This window comes from Antechinus flavipes, chromosome X (assembly GCF_016432865.1).
Source record: "Antechinus flavipes isolate AdamAnt ecotype Samford, QLD, Australia chromosome X, AdamAnt_v2, whole genome shotgun sequence".
NCBI lineage: Eukaryota > Metazoa > Chordata > Mammalia > Dasyuromorphia > Dasyuridae > Antechinus > Antechinus flavipes.
In genome coordinates, this window is record NC_067404.1 from 59,048,687 (window position 1) to 59,069,841 (window position 21,155).

The following is a 21,155-nucleotide window of genomic DNA, read 5'->3' on the forward strand; positions in this document are numbered from 1 at the left end:
GGAAGAGGAAGAGGAGATGAAGGTAGAGAAGGAGATGGAGGAAGAGGAGAAAGAGGAGGAGGAAGAGAAAGAGGAGGAGGAGGAGGAGGAGGAGATGGAGATGGAGGAGGAGGAGGAGGAGGAGATGGTGATGGAGGAGGAGGAGAGGAGGAGGAGGAGGAGACGGAGGAAGTGAACGTGTCATTGGGGGCCCAGCTCGCTCCCTCCCCCTCCCGCCCCCCACCCCCAAGTCAGGCAGTATGGTTGCGTACCTAGGGCCCTCGAGCCCAGCGGCCCCAGGCCCCCCACGCCTGTTTCTTAATGCACCACAGGGCCTTCGGCTGGTCTTTGGGTTGGGGTCGCATTTCTCCCTCAGCCCAGGGAGGATGCTGGGGGGAAGGGGCAGCCTAAGCAGCGGCAGGCTCGCGCTCCCAGGGTGGAGGGGGCGGGCGGGGTGTGTCTTGGGGGTGGGGGGTGAAGCCAGCTATCTAGCTACCTTGTATGCGACAAGGCGTCATAACCCAGACTGACTGCGGAGCTCCCAAATCATGGCGCACCTTTCCACAAACGCCATCCTTAGGAGCAATGTCTGTACAAAACGAGCTTGTGGCACAGCTCAGATCTAAACCAGCTGCACTCCCAATGGAGGCGGGCTGATGCGAAATCCACCACACCTTTTCTAGTGTAAAGCTGCTTGGCCATTCTGAATTAAGGCTTCATCCTTTCAAATCTCGTTCCTTGTGTAATTTTCTCGTGGGAATGGGAGGTGTTTTTGAATGACATCTCTATATCTTGTTTGATCTACATCCCCATCTTCCATTTTATCTGTAGCTTTATGGAAAAAGAGACGTAGTACAGAATGTCCAAAAAGTTTTAGTGCCCTTATATTAGGACTTTGGGGAAACCCACTATAGCTAAGCATAGCTGAGGAAGAAGATAAGAAAACAACTCAGGAACTCTAAAAGAACAGGTATATTGGTAAATATGACTTGTTTACTTAATCACATATGGGTTAAAGTGATGTGATAGTGACAACATGAACACACCTGATGGGCCTTTATACAAAGTGTCCCGAAAGTCTTCGTGCAGAACCCTCCCCCCCCAAAAAAACCTGAAAAGTCCACCAAGCCGTTTGAGACACCCTATATAAGTAAGTAAACTTACAATCTTTCAACTGTCCTACTCTTGCCAGTTGTAAGTCTGTTTAAGGAAAAATCTCTTAGCACATTTGTAGATAGTTGTCAAAATGGTTAGTAGTCTATGAGTTGCAGTCCACTGACACATTATTAAACACATTCTATGTTAACAGGCATTAGACTAAGCACTAAGGTTACCATGAAAGGCAAAAATAATCCCTGTCTCCCAGGATTTCACATTCTAATGAGATAGAGGAAATAGAAATAATTAGATACACATGATGGGTAGAGAGTAAGTGCTTTTCTGCCACACCATCTCTCCTCTATATTTGGCATTTGCCATTCCCTCCCATACCCTTAACACAGATGAGGCAATGTCCAATAGAGGGTGATGTCACAAAAGCTGGAGGGAATAGTTTTGTTTTCCTCTTTAGCTACTTTTTCCTTGATTTTTCTCAACCTTCCATTTGCAAAAGCTGGTGGCTGGTGAAGAATTGTAGGGATGACAATGGCAAGACTAAGAAGTTTGATTTTGCTCCCATTTCCCAAACTTAGGGAAATGAAGGCAAAATAAGATTAGCCAAAGTGGATGTCATTTACTCATCCTGAGTACCATCGTTTCCTCCACGATAGTTGGGTGCCAACAAGGAACAAAAGAAAAATCATTTATTAAGCCTTGCTATGTGCCAAACACATAAGAGTAGGAGATATAAAGCCAGGGCAGTTCCCACCCTCCAGGTGTTTATATTCTAATTGGGGAAAACACCGCATGTGGGAAATCAATGGTGCCAGGGAGAGGTTCTTTAGTGTGGAAGTTTATAGCAATGGTGAGTGGGGTCATAGGGGTGCAGACTGTTAGCCACCATCTGGGAATAATGGCAGAGTCGATTTAATCATGGTTTCAGAAGTGGGAGCAGAGGGAAGAGGTACTAGGGGTGAAGCATGAAATAGTGTTTTAATAGAAGCAGTCTCTTGCTATATTATTTACCAGGGGACATAAATAATAATATATCAACCTCCAACTTGAACTTAGTTTTCTTAATTGAACCCTGAAACCATTTCTATGACTTAAAGGGTTGCTCAGTTTTGTACTGCAAGATTTCTCTTTTTTTATTTAAAGCTTTTTATTTTCAAAACATATGCATAGTTTTCAATATTCACCCTTACAAAACCTTATGTTTCAAATTTTTTCTCCCTCACTCCCTCCCCTAGACAGCACGTAATCCAATATAGGTTAAACATGTGCAATTCTTCTATACATATTTTCACATTTATCATGCTGCACAAGAAAAATCAGATTTAAGAGGAGAAAAATAAGAAAGAAAACAAAAGATTTCTAAGGTGACCAAGCAGTCGGGGTGAGAGTGGTGGAAAGAAACAACACAAACTATTGTGTTGGGAAGGAGAGAGGCCCTGGATTTAGATTTGCCATCTGATACTTATTAAACTGTGTGACTTTAGGGAACTTGGTTCTCTTCTGTGGGCCATACTTTCTTCTGTAAAATGAAGGTATTGGGCTTGATGGACTCTGATTTCTTAGCTCCAGATGTGTAATTCTAGAAGTAAAATCCCTAAAGCTCTATTCCCTCTTTATCCTATGATTCAATTCAATTAAATATACTAGTTAGGTACTTAAAAACAGAGTAGTACCTGTGATGCTAACTGTGAGAACCCGGATAAATTGTTTAACCTTTTAACCTTTTGCTTTGGGCAGGTCCCTAAAAGGAAAATGTACACCACTTGTTTTGGTGGACTTTTCCTCCCTTAGTGAAATTACAAGTTCAGACTTCCCAAAATGTGCTTGCACTTTTGCAACAAGTAGTCCTATAATGAAAAAATATGAATAATATTATTTATTTTTTAAAAAAATCAACAAATAACAGTCCTGTGTGACTTTTGTAACCCAGATGATCAAGTGGTACCACCGGAAGATCTTGCCACTCTCCAAAAAGGGAGAACGAAGGAAGACAGAACCTGAGAGGGTGTAGGACCCTCAGTAATGAGTCAAACAACAACTTAGGTAAGTGTTTAAACATAATCCAGTCTGAGGCCATTTGCACTATAGTTAACCATGAGTTGGCTACTTGCTGAGATTAGTTGACTTGTTATTTCTATATCTGACACATTGCTAAAAAAAAATCACAGTTGATTCTGAGCTGTTCTGGGGAGCTCAAGACACAATTGCCAACCTATAAAACATCATACTTCATTTGAACTAGAGAAAACTGGGAATGCTGGAAGGTGACATATTAAAAGGAGATCAAAGCCCAGCTGTGAATTATAACTAATTTACTTAGACTAGGAATTTAAGCCCCCACCCATTCTTGCGCCAAACAGTTGTCAAAATCAATTGATTCAGCAATTAACTGATTGTCCATGCCCTTCTTTGGAGTCACAGAGAAGTAATAGACTTTTTTTTTGTGCCTTTTGGATTGATCAGCATATTGTAAAAACAAACATTTTTTAGTACTCTGGAGGAAAACTTGCTAAATTTGAATTCAAATCCTGGTAAAGCTATTCACTAAATATGTAGCCCACAAGTCACGTAGCCCTAATTCCCTCATATGGAAAATGTGGATAACATTTGTACCATCTATGTCATAAGAGTTTGGATTTTTGTAGTAAAGAAAATTGCTTTATTTCCATTACAGTGCTAGAGAATTGCAAGTTATTATGATTATAGATAGAATACTGTATTTGAAGCTGGAGGAATTAGAATTAGAATCCCAGATCTGCTATGTACTCCCTACTTTGCCTTGTCACTGAAGCATTCTGGGCTTAGTTTTAGGGAATGATTTTTGGCCTCATATTCCTGAGTTTACTATGTATCTTGGAAACTAGGCCTTTATCAGAGCTTCTTGATGTAAAGTTATTGTTTTTTCCCCCTAATCTGCTAGTTTACACTCTCACGCTTGTTAGTCAATTTCATTTCTACAAAATTCTTTAAAAATTTCATGTCATCAATATTATTTGCTTTTTCTTTTGTCCCTGTCTCCATCCCTTGTTTGGCCAAAAATTCTCACTCCAGAATGGCTGCAAAAATTATGGTATATGAATGACTGCAATATTATTTCAGTTGTAAGTAATGACAAAAGACATGGATTCAGGGAGTAGACTTGTCTGAACTTAGGTGGAGCCAAGTGAACAGAGTTAGGAAGACAGTTTATATAGTAACAATATCATTATAAATAAAAAAAAAAAACCCCACCACATAACCTTTGAAAGACTTATTAAATCCGGTCAGTGCAGTGATTCACTAGAATTCCATTGAGCCAGTGGTGAGGCATGTTGGGCTATATCCTCTTCTTGAGGTCATGGACTCATGGCATAGAATAACAACCAGAGTTTTGAATAACCCCAATGTGGGCTTTTGCTTTGCCGGATTGTGCTCACCTGGGTTTTGTTTTTTAGTTGTTGTGTGCTTATTTTTCTCATCGGAGAGAGGGATTTAGTGGAAGGTGGTAGTGAATGTTAATGTTGCCAGGAAAAAAGAAAAAGAAAGAGATAAGAGGATATTGAAGCATTTTGGAAAATTGCACCGGAGAACAGAAGGAAGTTCAGGAGGTGACACAGACAAGCAGGACAGCTTGAAAATTACATATTGAATTTATTATATAGAAATTTGCAGTTTATATGTAATCCTTTTTTTGTTATACTTTTTATATTCTGATTTTCAAAAAAAAAAAATTATTACAAAAAATCCCAAGAATTCTCCTCCTATTCCTAGCTGTGAAAGGTGCCTGATGCTATTTTCTTCTTCTTCTTCTTTTTTTTTTTTTTAATTGTATGGCCTTTCATATTCAGGTCGTATATCCATTTGTAGTTTCTATGCTATAAGCGAGTGGTCTCAAACAAATTTCATTTGAACTGCTTTAGTGTTCTTACCAGTTCCTGTTAAACAAGGGGTTCTTCCCCAAGGAATTTACATTTTGGAGTTATTGACTAATGAACCACTAAGCTCATTTGTTTCTGATTATTCATTATCTGGTGATCTTTTCCACTAATCTGCTTTTCTCAGTTTTTTTTTTTTTAATCAGTGCCAAATAGTTTTTTTCCAAAGAACATTCTGAACATCCTTATGAAAGTACAGACTGTTAATCATTAAAGAATAAATTTTCCCTTTAAATTTTATTTTTTTATTAGAAATTTAACAAACATGAACATTTCTATATAAAAGGAACAGGAAAAAGAAAATAAGATTGTACATGAAATGTGAATTTTTGTGATAGATAACTTATTGTTAAAGTATGTTTTAAATTTAACATAGTAGTACATATTGAGTTGATTAATTCTTTTTGTATTTTGTTAATGTATCATTGTAGAGATAAGATTCCCCCCTGTGAAGTGTTTTAGTTTCATCTCAGAAATTTTGGAGTGCTGTTTCAACATTATCATTTTCTTTTACATAGTTATTGTTTCTGTGATTTGTTCTTTGACCTATTTATTGTTTATGATTTCACTAAATCTCAATTTGTGTTTGTATGCTTTGTTTGTGGTTCCTCAGCCAATTTTTATATTTCTGTGTATGTTATGGTCCATACTCTTGGTCTAGAGTATAGTCTATATGGTCTAAAGTATTAGCTCTTTCTGCCTTTTTACCGTTGTTTGCAATATCTTTATACCCTGGTACATGTCAATTTTTCTAAAAGATCCATGTGGTACTAAGAAAAAAAATATGTATGTATATATGAATTCATTTGCTGTTCCACTTAGAAGATTTCATAAGTCTTTTTGTTTCTTCAGAATTTATTCAGTTCCATATTTTCCCTTTTGTTTAACCTGTTAGACTTTTTAAAAATATAAAACTGACAGAGGGATATTGCACTCACTTGGTACTGCTGTATTACTGTCTGTCTTCTTGAAGCTCAAATAATGTTTCTTTTGTGAACTTGAATGCTAAGGCATTTGGAGCATATAAGTTTAATACATATTGGTTTGCTGTCTATGGTTTCTTTCAGCATAATATAGTTTCCTTGTTTATCCCTTTTTATCTTTTGAATGTTTGTTTTTGCTTTGTCTGATAGTATAATGGCAACTCTTGCTTTTTTGGCTTCACTTGCTGCATAGTGAATTTGTTCCCACCCCTCAGTTTTATTTTATGTATTTCTTTGTTTTTAAAATGTGTTTCTTGCAAGCTAACAGATTGTAGGGTTTTGTTTTCTTCTCCAATCTGTCACTCTTTTTTCATTTTATTGGATTGCTTAACCCATTCGATTTAAAGTCATAAGAATTAGGGTTATGTTTTCTTCCATCTGTTTCTAAATTTTTTCAACTTAAAATCCCCCCTTTTCTGCTGTAAACACAGTGTTATTACTTTTCTTGAGTTACTTTAATCTTTTCATTTTAAGATGACCCTGTTTCTAGGCTCTCTCTCCTCTGCTCCTGTTACCCTCTCATTGTTTGGTACCCCCTTTCCTTTAAGCTTTTGTTTATTAGTTCCTTTTTCTTTCCTACTTTATATCTGATTTTATAATTCTTCCCCTGTTCCTCTTTTAGTTAAGTGGTTTTTTCCTTCCTCTCCTTCCTTTCAATAGTCCTTATTCATTAGTTATTAAGATATAATTTTGTACCCCTTTTTTGAAATACTTTCACTCTTTTCACCATCTATTTTCTCTGACTACTGTAGACCCTTATTTTCTGATTCATGACTCCTATTATCATCTGGTCTCTTTTTTCCTCTGTATTCCTCATGCAGTCAAAACTTACATGGTATCTATTCTAAGTTCTCTCCTCCAGGCAATTCATACCTCTGCCTTTTCCATTATGCTTCACATCCAGAACAGTGCAATTATTGCAAGTGTCAGAGAGGCCAGTGACCCATGGGTAGGGCTGCTTCCCTCATCACATCCTTACTGATGGATCATGGATCTATACCTTTCTCTGTTAACCCTTCTCCCCCGCCCCCACATTCACCTGGAAATCTCATCTTTGTAGTTTTACTCTATCACTCCTTCAGATGCCAGTTGCCCCCGGGGTTCTAATTCCTCTCCTATCACTTTAGAATAAGTAGACTTTTCAAGCTCCAAATCCCCTAGGCCTCATGCACTATAAGGTCCTTATTTCTCTTCAGTGACTGTCTCTGCCCATAGATGAATTTATCAGTGTAACTTTTTCCCACTTCCAAAGTAAAGTCTTTCTTTCCCCTCCCTTTTCAGTCTTCCCTCCTTCCTTAACCATTTCCCTCTAGACTCTTCTCTTTTTGAGATCACAGAGATCATTGTCCCCTCATTGTTAGCCCTTGATTTGACTGGTGGATTACATATGCTTCTCTATCCTTCTGCTCCACCCCCCCCCCCATTTTTCTGTACTCTCCTATGCTGTGATGTAGTCCCACAAAAGAAACATTAACCCATTTGTAGGTAGGGTGTCACCAGGTCCTGTTCATGGTGCCCCCATCTGTCTTTTCACTGTCATCTCCCCCAGATTTCAGCTTCACCTTTATCTTCTTGTATACTTTTACAAAGAAGCCTCTATTGGTCTCTCTTGTTATTCTATTACTCTTGCTGTCATAGTCTGTAGAATTTATTCACTCCTCCCTCCATTTCTGTTTGGAGTATTTTAAAAATTATCTCTTCACTTGTGGTTTTCTTGCTAAAATTGTTTCAAATTCTTCATAATTATTGAACATCTATTCCCCCCCCCCCCCCCCAACCTCCTTTATAGTTAAACTCTGATTTGCATGATAGGTCACCCTGGGCTGCATCCTGAGCTCTGTTGCTCTTCAGAACAAATTATTCCTTTCCTTTCTGCATTTTCTAATGGGTACAGAATGATCTTGTTCTTTTTTGAATGTCCTTTCCTTTGTATTTGAAGGTCTTTCTCCTGATAACGTACGGAACTTGTTGTTTCGGAACTTAATTATTATTAAATTTAGTCACTATGTGCTTTGGAGTTGTTAGCCTTGGAGGTGTCAGCCTTGGAGGTTTTTTTTTTTTTTTCTTTCGGAGGTAATTTGTGAATTCTTTAGAAAATAATTTTCTATGTTAAGAATTTCTGGGCAGTTCTCTTCTATTATTTCCTATATTAAGGTATTAAGGTTTTTTTTGTCCCATGTTTTTGGAAGATCTATGCTTCTTAGGTTGTCTCTATGTGTCCTATCTTTAGGATCAATATGTTTTTATTGTATAATAAGCATATTTTCTTTTAATGGTTTGCTTTACTTCTAGATTGTTTTTCAGTTCTATGTTTTTGAATTCCCAATATTGAAGTCTCTCTTTTGTTTCTTTGGTGAGACTGGCCATCTCAGATTCCATTTTTCTATCCTACTCATTATTTTTACTGTATAGGAAAAAATTTTTGATGTCATAATTTTCATTTCTTTTTTAAACATTCAGGAAAAGTGTGTTATGGTTACGTGTTCTCAACTTCCACAGGATTCTAGGTCTTGTTAAGTGTCAGATCATTGTCCTTTGTCTTGCAGGATTTGTTCACAGATGCCTGAAATTGGTTACTAGATCTGGAGGCTTTATTCTTCTGTTAGTGCTTTTCTTGTTGATTTATCTGTTTATATGCAAGGTCTGTGAGTTTTTTCTTCCTAAAATCTTTGGTGATTTCACTCTTTATTGCCTTATTTTCCCTTATTGCTTACTCTCTGACACCCTCCCTTCTGATTGTGGTTTCCTTTGGGGCTAGATCTCAAAGTGCCTCAGCCTCCCCTCAAACCGAGCAATTCATGGTACACTGACCTAAATATCTGCCCCATGTGCTCCCCAGCTAGACGCTGAAATCTTTCCTTCATGCTTTGTGAAGCCTTTGTGAAGACAAAATGGAGGCCCCTGGAAGAAATGCAGCAATGGGAGAAAAGTGCCAACCTAGGAAGGTGTATTCCAGGGTGAAAAGGCTGTATATGTAGTTGGATATTCCAGGTTGAGGAGATTCCAGGTGCTGAGAGAAGATACAAGATGAGAGAGTAGCTGAGGCATAATTTTGAAGTCCAGTAAAGTCAGAAGTAGAGCAAAGGAGAAGAATGAACATAACACAAAACAGTCAAGTGAAAATAACAGCAAAAAAAGAAATAAGCATATTCAAACATGCAATTATTAGTATTTGCAATAGTAAACATGTAATTCTATCCAAGGCATATTTCATACGAGCAATCTCTAACCTTGTTAGAGATTGTACAATTAATTATTCCTTCGGGTTCCCTGTGAAATCGGTCTAGTGACAAGTCTAAGGGATCTAGTGTCTTTGTCACTGACATATCTCTGTTTCTACATCTGAGCTAATAGTTGGCATGGGCTGCTGACCATATGGATCATTATAGACTTGTGCATACATATGCTGCCAGTAGAGGAAGACTGGCTGCCAGTATATTTCTGCCCCACGGATTGAATCTATGCCGTGTGAGTCTGTGTAGCAGTTCTAGGTGAGAAAGGAGTTGCTTCTAGGTTCCTGATGGGCTCCTGTTCTTTAATAGTATATGTTGTCATCTTCACTGGAAAATCACTGTCAGTGCCTGTGTTTGGATCAGAAAGTTTCTGTGCCACTCGTGGACATTATATTTTGGTCAGCATTCATTGTTTTGAGGCGCCATCTTTCTTCCCACCCACTCATTAGAAAGTACAGTGAATTCTACTAGTAACAAGTGGTTGCAGTGAATAATCTTAAGAGGGTACCCTCCATTCTCTGTAAACAGATGAGTATGAGTTAGTCCTTCTATTGTTCAGCTACTTTGTGAGTCCCTCATGAGGTTTCTGTCTCCTTATCTAAGGTCTTGACAGCACACTTGAGCACAATAATGTTTTATTTCTGTCATAGTTCTTGTGATTTGAAGCTTTGCTGGCTTCTCTCTCAATTGATATACTGAGTGCAAGAAGTTAGCTTCATATCCTTCCCCTGAGATACTAAAATACAAGTATCATACAAGTAGGCTTCTCAAACATGAGCAAGTATGTTATAAAGACTATCATCATTCCTGATGGGATTGTATGTATGGATGAGACATGATACAGGTGGACTGTACTGAGTTTTTTTTTTTTTTTTCAGGTCTTGACATTCTCAATGTGTTCAGCTGTTTATGTTAAAACATTTAGCCTATGGATTTTCTTGCAGATGGTAAGGGAGTAGTTTGAAATTTTTAAAAACATGCCAAGGCCAACATTTCTTACATAGTTTGCTCTCAAGGTCTTTACCTTGATCAGAGTAAATCCTGGCAGGAAATCTATAGAGAGAAAAATACTTTCCCCCAAATACTTGGCAACCATAGATGCTTTCTGGTTTTTGGCATACTTATACATACCTAGTAAATTGGTCAGCCATCACTAAAATGTGATTTATAGTTTTTCTATCTCCTGCCAGAGGAAGACAATGTAGTCAACTTCCAATGACTTGGCAGTACTTATATTCTGCAAATGTGTAATATGAGTTGATAATGCTCTTTGTACACATCTGACAGAAATTTCATGCTTCTTGTTGACACTTGTAATTTGGAGCCAGTAAAAATTTAATTCTTACCAACTCTTGGGTTCTTTTTAAACCCATATGCCAAAAGTCATGAGTTAAGGCATTTATGACTATTGGATAGTCTGCTTTGAATGGCACCAGACCCATTCCTGTTTAGGACTTGGTCTCTGTCAGATCCAGTATTTCATCATCCAGTTTCAACTTTTCACTAAGGTCTTGACTAAGGTACCTTCTACTATCTGGAACCCAAGATGTTTAAATTATTGTCTTGCTTTTTTGCTTTCATCACTTTTCTTAGTCTTTCATCAGCCATTTGTTTTCATTGCAAGTCCTCTGCTCCTAAATGTAGCAGTCTAGACAATGTATCTGTATGCACATCCACAGATTTTATCAGACCTGTAGGATATTCTCAATTCATAATTAATCAGTTCTACCATCCATCTCTGGCAATCAGCATCTAACTTAATATTGGCCAAAATAGAAATAGAAATCAGTGAAGTCCAGTAATTAACCCATACTTGGAGTTTTGCTGGTTCATATTCTCTCTTTCTCTCTCTCTGTTATTCCCCCCACCTCTCTCTGTCCCTCCCTTCTATTTCTTCCTCACTTCCTCTCTTCCTCCCTCCTTCCCACTAATGCCTCCCCACCTCTGTGATTCTGTATATCTCTCTGTGATTCCCTGTGTGGCTCTGTGCATGTCTCTCTGTCTCTCTGTCTATTATTTTGAAATTTCTCAGCAGTAGCTCACTTCAAAATCAAGAAACAAACTTTAGCAGAGTACTAAGATTCATTGTTTCTGGTGGCCATTTGTCTCTTGGCACAGAATAGCTTCCAAATCTTCTATATAGGCTGATACTGGCAAATATCACATGGTTGATTATGTTCTTGAAGGTTTTGGCACATTTGTTTGTCCATTTGTCTCCAAAAGGCCTTGTAGATTTGAAGACCTAAGTTTTGCTTTTTTGGTTCTTGGTCTTTTCTATCATGAGTGAGGTCTTTCAGTGGCTTAGCAGTAGTAGCATGCTTCTTGACAAATGGGAAAATACCCTCAAACCCAGGAAAGGTATCAGGATGTAAAAACAAAAATTATTGCTCCTTATTTTTTCTTTTTTCCATTCTGATCCATGTCTTTATTCATGTTATATTCCTTGTCCAAAATGTCTTTCTTCTGTTTTCTACCCATTCCTGTTTTTTGCCTTTCTCATAGTCTTCTACTTTTTCCAATTACACATACAGACAATTTTTAACATTCATTTTTTAAAATCAAATTTTGAATTCCAAATTATTTCGTTCTTTCCTTTCCCCCCAAAACAGTAATCAATTTGTATAGATTATATGCAACATGCTTAATTTTTACAGTTTTTACTTCTTTAACAAAGACCTATGAATCCAGGTGGAACTGAGGAAGAGGCCACTGTGACTGACCTCAGAGCCTACCTACCATGACTTCCTCCAGCCATGATTTAGTTTGCTGAAACTGGAAAAGAAGACATCATTTTTTATAATAGCTTTTTATTTTTCAAGACACATGCAAAGATAGTTTTTTTTCTTTTTTTTTGCTAAGGCAGTTGGGATTAAGTGACTTGCCCAGGGTCACACAACTAGGATGTATTAGGTGTCTGAGACCAGATTCCTCGAGTCCTCATGATTTCAGGGCTGGCGTTCTATCCACTGCACCAACTAGCTGCCTCCAAAGATAGTTTTCCACATTCACCTTTGCAAAACCTTGTGTTCTGAATTCTTCTCCCTTCCTCCCCTCTTCCACCCTCCTCACCACAGACAGCAAGCAACCTACTATAAGTTAAACATGTGCAATTTTTCTAAACATATTTCTGTATTTGTCATGCTGCACAAAAAAAAAAAAAAATTCGGATCAAATAGGGAAAAAATACGAGGGAAAAAACCCAAGCAAACAAATACTACCACCACCAAAAAAAAAAAAAAAGTGAAAATACTGCTTTGATCCAGATACAGTCTCCATACTTCTCTGGATATGAATGGCTCTTTTCACAACAAGTCTTATTGAAATTGAGAAGGCATAATTTTTAATATAATACAATATAATTTTAATATAAACAATTTGGCTTTTCTGTCACTAGTACAATTAGTGTGTATTTCTCTCAAATCTACAATTATAACAGAATGAGTCTTTTACTCCATCGATTACTGTAGGTATTCTTGTGGCAAGCTTTCACACCCTTCATTCCCTTTGTCCCCTACATCTCAGTGGAGAAAAGTTTTGCATATTTCTCCCACTTGATTGTCTCTGGGACAGTGCCTGTAGTTCTGCACTTTCTCTTTCCTTAGCCTTTGTGGCCAGCATTTGAGAAGATGATCCAGAGTCAGTCAAGACTGAGCCTGTCATAATAAATTAACCCCCTAAGTTAAAGAGTACCTGTCATACTTTAGACATTGTTGGGAATGGTGTCTGTGGCTGCGTATCTGTGATGTGTGAGACTCAAGAACAAAGTCCATACTCAGCCACTGCATTCTAATTTTTCCTGCATTCCCAGGATGCACTGTGCCCATCAGCATCCATATCTACATGTGCTGCTGCATCCTGAAGAGGAGTTCAGCAAGCTTTTCTCCTTTGTGCCGATCAGTATTTGAGACAATCTTAGCAGAGGCTTTTTCTGATTCAGTCTTACAAACATCTTGGTTAAAGTTTTTTATATATTCACTCCAGGTAACACCAAGGAGGTTATTCATTGCCACTGAGGCTGTCCCTCCCCAACTCTGTCAGTGCTATTATTTTGTCTAATGCAGGCACCTTCCACTGTCTCAGGCCCATCAGTGTTGTTCTCCTGGAAGAAATGATTCATGTCTAGAGAAAATTTTAGTTTTTGCTATAGTGGCTCATACTTGTGATCTCCATACTAAGGAAGCCAAAGGTGATGGGATTCCTTGAGTTAGGGGAGTTGTGAGCTGCAGTATTGGATTAGATATTCACACTAAGTCTGACATCAGGATGATGAGCTCTCAAGAGCACAGGGTCATTAGGCTGTCTAATGGATGAAGGAAGGATGAATTGGCTCAGGTTGCAGATGGAGCAGTTGAAAGCTTCTAAGCTGATCAATAGTAAGATCAGGCCCATGAATGGCCGCCATACTTTTAGACTGAATGAAAACAAAAATAATTATAATAATTATAAAATTAATTATTGATAGCTTTTTAAAAACATCACCAAGAATTCCCCCATATTCTTCCTTCTTCCCTTTAGAGAAACAGCCAATATAGCAACTAATATTTTTATTAAAGCTTTTTATTTTTCAAAATATATGCATGGATAATTCTTTGACATTAATCTTTGTAAATCTTTATGTTCTAATTTCCATCCCCTTTCCCTCATCCCCTCCCCTAGATGGCAAGTAGTCCAATATAACAAATAATTTTTTATGCATTGTTTTATTTTATTTTTACTTTAGCTTTTTATTTACAAGATATATGCATGGGTAATTTTTCAGCATTGACAAATGCAAAACCTTTTGTTACAATTTTTCCCCTCCTTCTTCTCATCCCCTCCCCCCGATGGCAGGTAGACCAATACATGTTAAATATGTTAAAGTATATGTTAAATACAATATATGTATATATGTCCATACAGTTATTTTGCTGTACAAAAAGAATTGGACTTTGAAATAGTGTACAATTAGGCTGTGAAGGAAATCAAAAATGCAGGTGGACAAAAATAGAGGGATTGAATTTCTTTTGCTGGGTGTAGCTGGTTCTGTTCATTACTGCTCTATTGGAACTGATTTGGTTCATCTCATTGTTGAAGAGGGCCACGTCCATGAATTGATCATCATATAGTATTGTTGTTGAAGTATCTCATGATCTTCTGGTCCTGCTCATTTCACTGAGCATCTGTTCATGTAAGTCTCTCCAGGCCTTTCTGAAATCCTCCTGCTGGTCATTTCTTACAGAACAATAATATTCTATAACATTCATATACCACAACAAATAATTTTTAAGTGCAAAAAAAGAAAAAAAAGAGAAATAAAATCAGCAAAATTGATAAATATATTGAAAACATTTAAAAATGCGTGTAGTATACCATAATCACAGACTTCTTACTTCTGCAAGAATGGGATGGAGATGTGTTCTCAAATCCCTTTTAGGTGTCATACTTGCTCTTTTTGTAATTTTGCACCATTTACTTTGAATTGTTTTTTAGTTGCTTCTCTACCTCTCCCCCGCCTCACCATATTCATTGTTGTAGTTATCACATATATTATTTTCTTGATTCCTCACGTTAGATCTTGATTCTACCTTCTACAAGAAACATTTCCCAATTTCCCAGTTCCCCTTCATGCTGGTACTTTGATCTGAGAACTATCCCCAATTATCTTATATTGTCTTTGTATGTTTTTTATATTTTTATATTTATATATTTATTTATATTCATTTATTTATTTATATAGATTTATATATATAATATATAAATGTTGCATATTTATATATTATAAATGTAATGATTTGCATGAGCTCCTTGAGAATAGGGACTGTTTTTTATCTTTGTATTCCCCCATATTTAGCACAGTGCATGGCACTAGATGCACAAATACTTATTTGACTGACTTCTATGCACTTATATTTGTCATTTCTTACAGCACAGTAATATTCTATCATGTGAATGTACCATAATTTGGCTATTCTGAAATCAGTGGATATTTTTGTTTCTAATTATTTGCTATCCCCAAAGTAGTGTGATACACACACACACACACACACACACACACACACACACACAGATATAGGTATATAGGGGGATTATCTTCTTATTAATGATCTCCATGGGATACATGCTTAGTAGTGCAATATCTGGGTCAGAAGTTATAGACATTTTAATCACTTTTTTGCATAATTCCAAACTTACCTATAACCGTGAAAAGCAGATGATCTGTTTTTCTTCCAATTTTTAAATGAGATGAACTTTAATATTAAAGTTACAAATCCATTAAAAATGTATTGTGGAATATAATATAAAGTCTAAGTCCAATGTTTGCCAGACTTCACAAGAGGGAATTTTTTTTTCTAACTTATATTTTTAAATTTGTTTTTTTTTAAACTAAATATAAAATAAGAAAAACCCAAAATACAAAAAGTCAGAAAAGGACAATGTAAAAAACCAAACCAAACAAAACACTGTCATGTGCCAGGAGAGCATCAGGGAAGATTCAAAATAGGTAATGATTGCTTTTCATGTTAAGGAAGGATATATAACAATAGAAGAGATTATAGATTCATGAATGCCAATCTTTTTCTTTGCTTTCTTGTAGGTTATTCTTTTGTTCTCTGCCACACACTTTTTACTTTATCCTTTTTTTCCCCTTTTCATCCTCCCCACATCCCCAAGCAAGCTAAAGTTAAGCATGGTTATATTTATATATACATAGACATACATATATTTCTATATATTTACACATATACACACACATATATATTCATTCAGACCTATACACACACCTCCACACATACATCTATATACATACACACATATTTACATATGCATTTACACATATTTAAACATGTATCTAAAACAATGTTAATATAGCCATAAAGAGAGAATTTTTTTTTCTGAAGTCATTTATTTGTTTTCTGGTTTATCAAACACTCAGTTACTTAGTTGTATTGTTTCTGTTTCTCCTCTTACTGCTGTGTTCCATTTATCTACCTCTTTACTTTTCAACCAATATCAAATAGTTTTGAGGACTGCTATTGATTTTATAATATGTTTCAAGGTCTCAAAATACCATTTTCCTCCATTTCTACCTCTATCATTTCCCTTTATATTCTAGATCTTTTGTTCTAATGCATTTTCATATTATTCTATTGAGTTCCATAAAGTATTATTCATTTTTATAGCAGTAAAAGAGTAAATTACCTTTGCTTGTATTGTCATTTTGATTATAGTAGCATGGATCAGCCATGAGCATGGAATATTCTTCAAGCTATTTAAATAGTTATTTCATTAAGGAGCACTTGGTAATCAAATCCATTCAGATGAATAGTATTCTTTGTTAGATTGATCACTAAGTGTTTTCTGCATTTTTAGTTATTTTTCAATGGGATTTACATTTCAAATATTGTCTCTCTGATTTTGTTATCATATAGAGATGCTGTTGATTTTTGTGAGTATATTTTGTTTCCTGCTACTTTACTGAAGCCATTAATTATTTCAGTTTCTTTTTTCATTCTCTAGGATTTTCTAAGTAAGCCATCGTATGGTCGGCAAATAGATAATTTTGTCTCTCCTTTGCCTTATTTTCATGTCTTTAATTTCTTTTATTTTCCTTGCTTTGAGTAGCATTTCTAGACCCATGTCAAATTATATCTAGAACTATATCTTGTATGTTTCTTTATTTTCTTCCTGTCCTGTCAGGAACTGTATTTCATAATAAGCTGACACAATGACTGTATTTGTTAAGTGTTTATGGTAACTGGCAATGCTAACCTTCCCTCTCCCCCTTTATCTTTTAAGAGGAGGGAGATGTGTTTTATCTTGGATCATAGAATCAATGTCGGTCATTATGTTTAATCTGAATTCAATCGCCTTTAGTGATATTTTTGTACCTGGGCTTTTACGTGCCTAGCCCAGCTAAAATGGCATCATCCATGTGAGATGTTCTGGGGACCTGCTCCCAGGAGATAAGTTGACTGTTGAGGACCTTCTGTGTCGATCTATAATGTGGGGGAAATGTTTGTATGTTGAGGGTGAGGCATAATGTGGCACATGTGATATAGATTTACTGTGGCTCCCATGTTTGAAAAGTCAGGTGTATTATCCTTCACCCTTCCAGCATGATTCTCAGGTATTCTAATAGGGTCAAGGGTCTCTCATTTCCGCTCCTGGCTCATGTTCCCACAGATTGTTCTCCCCTCAATCTTCTTTGTCTAAGTGCCCTAACTCCCTTTGAACAGGTTTTAAAAAGGAATATTTACTTCAAAGATATAACAGGAATCCTTCCCCTAACACTTCACAGGCATAGTTTCCCCCTGTAGCACTTGTGGAGGGGCCAGGGATCACTTTCACTGTTGACTCAGTTCCTATATAGCATCAAGCTCACCAAATCACTGAATTCAAGTCCAGATTCTCCTCTGGCCTTACAGCCCCAGACCCTGGCTTCTCCCAGTTTCCTTGCTGGGCCACCTATAAAGCAACTCTTGGAATCCTGAACTGTCCTTGGCTTAAACTTCTGGCTCCCCTGTGCCTAGAATTGAAAAGGGCAAATGAAGCAAACCAAAAACTCCAAGCCAGTTTCTCTGGGTCAAGGAGCCTCTGAAGAGGGAACAGTGTCCCTCGGGCATTTCCCCCGCCCCTTACCACATTGTGTCACCTGTGCTGAATTACTCCTGGATGCCCCAAGAAAAAGACAAGAGAAACTGTCCTTGTTGCTCAGTGCATCCAGGCCTGGAGAAGCAGTCAATGGATAGAGGCTGCCCCCAATCATGTGGTATGCCAAAATGGCGTGCGTGTCCCTTTACATTCCCAATGCCTCCCACAGTAGGCTGTTTTAAGTGTTCTGGGCATGCAACAAGCCTCCATTATGTTATCATTTACTTTCTTTTCTTGGTGTTGTCTCCTTCATGCTGAACTTTCCGTCTTTCTCTTCTTTGCCTCTAACCTCTTAGAATCTAGCGCTCCATTCAGAGTTCACCTAGAATTGTCTACTTCCACCACTCCCTTTCAGCATGAGGTCAGTTTTGTTTTCCTTGTGGCCTTGCATGTAATAGGCATTTAAACAAATGCCAATCAATTGACTATATTGTTTTCCTGGCTTTATTTTACTCAGTCAGCATTTGTTAAGTACTTACTTTGTGCCAGGCTGTATCTTAGGTCTTAGGGATACAAAGACAAAGATGGAAACTTACATTCTATTAAGGGAGATGTCATAATTATTTACAAAGTACACAAAGCTAGGTGGCACAGTGGATATAGTACCCAGTCTGGAGTCAGGAAGATTCATTTTCCCACATACAAATCTGGCCTCAGACACTTTTTAGCTATGTGACCCTGGACAAGTCACCATGTTTGTTTTAGTTTCCTCCTCTGTAAAATGAGCTGGAGAAGGAAATGGCAAACCATTTTACTATCTTTGCTAAGAGAGCCCCAATTGGGGTCACGAAGAGTCAGACATAACTGAAATGACTCAACAACAACAAAATAAACAATAAATATGAGTGTTTTGAGAGAGAGATCAAGAAAATCATCATGGAAGGATCGGCATTTGAGCAGAATTTTGAAGGAAAACCAGGATTTTAACAGAAAAAGGTAAGCAGACGGCATTCTGGGCATGGGGATAGCCTATAAAGAGAGAAAAAAGATGGAGAGTCATGTTTTAAGGACTACCAAAAAGCCTCTTGGCTAGATCTCAGAGGGTATGAAGGGGATCAATGAACAAGAAGCCTGGAAACGTAGCCTAGGGTCAGGTTGTTAAATTACTAAGAAGGTGTTTATGTTCGATCCTACAAGTAAAGGGGGAACCATTGGAGTTTGTTGAACTTGGTCAGACTTGTGCCTCAGAGCTATCACTTTGGTATCTCTATGGAGAATATACGTGAGAGAAGAGAGGATTGAGATGCTACTTGATCCCACCAGTCCTTATGTTTTTCCATTTCTTCCCATTTGTCTTTTCTTATGCACAGTTATATTCTAAGACATCCTTATACCCAAGTTTGTTTATGCCATTTGCCCATTGATGGGCACCTATTTTGTTTACAGGTTTTTATTACTACAAAAGTTCTGGTAGTCAGTCAGTAAACCTTAATTAAATGCTTCCTTTGTGCCAGGCATTCTGCTAGACATGGATACAAGGTTAAAAGAGAAACAGCTTCTGCCCTCAAGGAACTTACTTTCTATTAAGGGAAATTTGTATAAAGAAAATTAAATATAATTTATAACATGTACAAAATGGATACTGAATAATTTGTGGGGTCAATATGTGCTCCTGTGGGGATCAGTATAGATTTTCTATAGGAGGTGACACATTGAAGGAAGTCAAGGATTTCTTGAAGTAGAGGTGAGGAAGATGAGCTTCTTCAGAGATCCAGGTCAGATTGGCTGAAGTAAAGAGAAACATGTAATTAGACTGGGAAGCTGAACTGGCATCAGATTTGAAGGACTTTGGTCATATTTGATCATGTAGGCCAGAGGGAGCCGCTGGAGTTTCTTGAGCATGAGAAAGACATGGTCAGATTTGGGATTTAAGAAGATCAAATTGCTCTGTCTGGTTTGAGGGCCTTCTCTTAGGAGGCTCTTCTAACAATATTGGTGAGAAGCGATAAGGTCTCAAACCCAAATAGTGGCCTTTGCCATGTGAGTAGAGAAAAAAGTGATGAATTAGAAATATGCTGAATAGGTAGAATTGACAAGATTTGGAAACTAATTGGGTGTGAGGGATAGTAAAGAGCTGAGAGTGACTCTGAGGTTGTGAACCTGAGTGACTGAAAGGATGGGCAATGGGGAAATTATGAAGAGAAATGGATTTTAGGGAAAACATAATAAGTTCTAGTTTGGATGTAGTGAATTTTAGATGCCCATGGTAGTCCAGTTGGAGATGCTCAGTTGGTGATGTGGCATTAGAGTTCAAAATAGAGACTTTTTCTTTAATATGCTTGAGGTCTTTACTGAGCAGTGGGATCGCTGGGGCAGAGGGTGTGAACAGAGGTTAGTGATTTTTTTTTACATAACTATTTTCCAAAAATTTTTTCAAACTATTTTCCAAAATAATTGGACCAGTTTGTAGCTTCACCAACAGTGTTCTTTAAAATGTTTTAGAATCTGAACTTAGATGATAAAAAGTCCATTTATATATACTGAGCAGAACATGGAAAGTCCCCATGGTTCCACAAGAAATCATGAATCTCATACAACTGACTTAAAATCTTTTTTTAGTTTCAAAACATCCCTCCCTCTTCTCTCTGACATTATCACCTTGGCACAGGCCCTCATCACCTCACGTTTGGAATATTGTAATAGCCTGTTGGTTGGTCTTTCTGCCCATTTCAGCCTATCTTCCACTTAGCTGTCAGTGATCTTCCCAAAGCATGGGTCTAGCCTTGTCACCTCCTTACTCAGAACTCTCTAGTGGTTCCCTATTAACTCCAGAATCCAATAGAAAATTCTCCATTTGTCATTTAAAGCGCTTTACAACCTGGTCTCTCTTTCACCCTATCATGTTCTTTAGAATCTCATCACTGGCCTCCTTGCTGTTCCTCCCAAAAGACACTATTTTCTGACTCTAGGTATTCCTCTTGGCTGTCCCCCACACCTGGAATACTTTCCCTCCTCATCTCCACCTGTTAGCTTCCCTGGCTTCTTTCAAGTTCCAGCTAAAATACTCCCTTCTCCAGAAAGCTTTTCTCCATCTCCCTTAGTTTGAACTCTTATCTTATTTGCAAAAGGCTGCCTATTCCCTCCTCATAGTTTCATAGAGAATGCATTTGATACCCAAATACTTTCTTCTTTTTTTTTCAATTTTTAATAGATTTTTGTTTACTCTGATGATTAACTGGTAATTCATTCGCATAAGGTTAACTGTTTTAAAGTAGGCCTCAGAAAGAATAATCAGTTTATTTCTTTTTTTTTTTTTATAGCTTTTTATTTACAAGATATATGCATGGGTACTTTTTCAGCAT